We start from the raw sequence: 3,462 nt of genomic DNA, 5'->3' as shown, positions 1-3,462 counted from the left end.
TTATCACGCTAATGTATGTTCAAGTGTTCATTTCCCCCGATAAGTTGGTTTTAATTCGTTATTTGATTCTATAAACACAGTCTGACCATCCCGAGCTTTTATTTTGGTACTTCCGGTGACAGGCAGTGTGAATTTGCATATTAGCTAAATATAAAGGCTGCATCCCAAGTCTCTTAAAATTACTGCTAACCACCTTATCTAGCCACATTATCTAACTGTTTAGTCCCTCCCACTTAGGAAAACATGCAAGGAGTCAGGAGTTAGGAGTGAGGAGCGAGGATTGCTGATTAAGAGACATGACGGCCTTACTCTGAAGCGTCACATAAAGCGATGTCCTATTCTGGTGACGGCACCACAGCTGGATCTGCTGCATAACGGAGCCAGCGTTTGGCGTACATCCCAAGTCCCATTATATTCGCTGATCAAAGCCGTAACCCCCACCCCCCGCCGTCATGACTTTGGTCACACACTTTTGCATGTATTACCATTGTTACTGAGTCATGTGCCAAAGTTTGTCGCAATTATAGAACGGTCTGTAGCCCTGCCACCGTCACTGTGATGAGCATCATTATCATTATTATTATCATCATTATTATTATCACTATTATTAAATCCACTCGCCATCATTCAACAAGTCAGCTGCTGAGTGAATAAGACATATCAGACCTGTCAGTCTGCCTCAATCAATCAGTTTTATTTATAAAGCCCAATATCACAAATCACAATTTGCCTTACAGGGCTTTACAGCAAACGACATCCCTTAGGACCCTCACAGCGGATCAGGAAAACTCCTCAAAAAAACCCTTTAATGGGGAAAAAACGGTAGAAACCTCAGGAAGAGCAACTGAGGAGGGATCCCTCTTCCAGNGCGTGGTGTTATATCAACACGTGTGGTTCTGGACATGAGCAGCTGCACATTTAACAGCCACACATTACCGACAGTCCGCTGAACAACGCAACAGGTTGTGAATGAAATAAACTTAATTACAACAGTCTTGCAGGAAATATCATTAATGTTACTCTTTGTAGTCATGTAGGCAGGGTCCAAAACTAATTTCTTCACTTACCAGCCAGGCTGGTAAGTGAAAAGGGTATAAGGTATGTGGTGAAAGTGCCACACCCTTTCAGCACAGTAGAAACTCTGGGGCCATATTCACAATGCTTCCTAGTACAAAGAGTTGCTCCTGGTGACAAAATTCTACGAAAATTCCATAGCGTTTTCTAAGAATTCCCCCTAAAAGTCAAGACGAGAGTCTGGTAAAGATAAAGGTTTATAAGGTAATATAAGGTGAAAAACTGTTAGGAGAGGCTTAAGGATTTCTTAAGCAGAGGAGAAAATGGTGGAAACACAAAGAGGTCAGAGAAATATTCTCCAAACACCGAATAACACTGAATGACAGTGAGTAAATTAAATGCTACAGATAAGATCATGCAAGAATAATGTTTGTGGTTGATCTCATTAGGGATAAGCGCACATTACCTACCCACCAAAATAACGCTATAATCTGAGATGGGCAAAAATACATCAAAATGTATTTTGATACAAAATACAAAATACCCCTCAAATAAATGTATCAAAATAAAATACAAAATACTGGTGCCAGATGGTTGTTACATACATCTTGTGATGCAGTTTCTTGGACACATCATCAGTGATAGTACCTAGGGTCACGGGGGGTTTCGGGTCTTTCAACTTCAGATCCCCTCACCCAGGCGACCCGACCGGGAGTGATCAGTTCCCGGCCTGTGTCCAAGAAGGGATCGCCCACTGCTTGTCCCTCCTGATCCATAGCCATTGTGAGGCTTTCTCTGCAGCCTTGGAAGCTGTACTGATGGCTCTTCTCTTGCGTGCTCCTGTGATGCCCAGGAGGTTGTAGGCCTTACAGAGTGACTTTCCTGCAAAGCCCCTTCCCCCGACTTCAACAGGCAAGCACCGCGCACGCCACCCCCGTCTGCGGCACTCCTCCACCAGCTCTGCATATTTCTCCCTCTTCCTCTCACTGGCTTCCTCCATCCTGTCCTCCCAGGGCACCGTTAGCTCCAACGAGACAACCTGCTTGGATTTCTCTGAGAGCAGGACGATGTCTGGTCTAAGGCTGATTTCCACGATGTTTTCAGGGAATCTAAGTTGCTTTCCCAGGTCCACCCTTAGCTGCCAGTCCTTCGCTGTTCCCAGGAGGCCTGTTTGGGCTTTCGGTTGGGAAGGTTGTTGTTCTCCGGCTCACACGAATGAGATTTCACGCCTTGGTGGTTGCAAGCGCTTGTTCTGGTCGATGGCAGTGTTGATGGACTCAGCAACCGCCTTCAGCACCTGGTCATGGCGCCAGCGATAGGGGCCATCTCCAAGTGCTTTAGGACAGCTGCTGAGGATGTGCTCCAGAGTTCCTCTTCCTTGGTACAAGGGACATGCTGGAGTATCGACTTTGCCCCAACAGAAGAGGTTCGATGGGCTGGGCAGGACATCATAGACAGACTGAATGAGGAATCTGGTGCGGTAGGGTTCCGCCCTCCACAACTCAGGCCATGAGATCTTCCTATCCATGGCTTCTTCCCATCTGGTCCATGCGCCCTGTTGTCTCAATCCCACCGTCTGGCTTGCACGCTGCTCCTCAACCCCAGCCCTCACTTCACGTTGGACCAGGTCCCGCCTTTCCTTGCCCTCAAGGTTGTTGTAGTGACTTGTTGGAATGGTTCCCAGGCCTGCACGGCCGGTCGCCTCAGTTCCCACGAGCTCTCTGTGACGCAGCCGTGATTCTGCCTGGTCCACAGCCTCCTGTGCCCTCCACTTTCTGTCAGTCCTCACCTTGATGGCAGCTTGAGATACTTTCCGGTCCTTGGATTCCCTGTACTGGAGCACCTCCCTCGCTCTGGTATCCATGAACTCCTCGGTAAGGCTGTTGATGGGCTGCTGACCCTCCTCTCAAGTCCTTCCACAGTGGAGATTGGAAATTCGTATACCAGCAATGGTCACAGTATCCTAGGCAGGACACCATGCTGGTATAACCACGCCTTGAATTTCCCTGGAAGACCTGACTTGTCGATTGTAGTCAGCCAACTCTCCAGTTGTTCATTGGTTGCCCTGATGGAAGCGGCATCCTTTATCAAAATAAAATACATGTATTTTGTATTTTCAAATACAGGAAGTACTTTTTTTCTTTTTCTTTTTAGCAGCGACCCGCAGCTCTATAGGTCACTCTGTCGGTCGGTCGGTTGGTTGGGCAGTCCACAAAGCTTTCCATGAATAACTCAAAAAGTCCTTGACCAAAAATGCTCAAAATTTGCATACTGCAGCTAGAGACCATCAAATCAAATCAAATCAAATCAAATCAACTTTATTTATATGGCACTTTTCATACAACAGTAACACAAAGTGCCTCACAGAGGTTAAAAACAACAAAGATCCAAACAGAAAACAAAAAGAAAAGAGAAAACCCAACCCTCCCACCCAACAAAAAGCTATTT

General features: G+C 46.4%; 1 pseudogene; it reads right to left on the bottom strand.

Moving 5' to 3' along the window:
* Positions 1-872: 872 nt before the first annotated feature.
* LOC126395319 (uncharacterized) lies at positions 873-3,450 on the bottom strand (annotated as a pseudogene).
* Positions 3,451-3,462: the final 12 nt, after the last annotated feature.

This window comes from Epinephelus moara, chromosome 9, assembly GCF_006386435.1.
Source record: "Epinephelus moara isolate mb chromosome 9, YSFRI_EMoa_1.0, whole genome shotgun sequence".
NCBI classification, from domain to species: Eukaryota; Metazoa; Chordata; class Actinopteri; order Perciformes; family Serranidae; genus Epinephelus; species Epinephelus moara.
The sequence above is the reverse complement of the archived record's forward strand: the minus strand, read 5'-3'. Positions and strand labels throughout refer to the sequence as shown.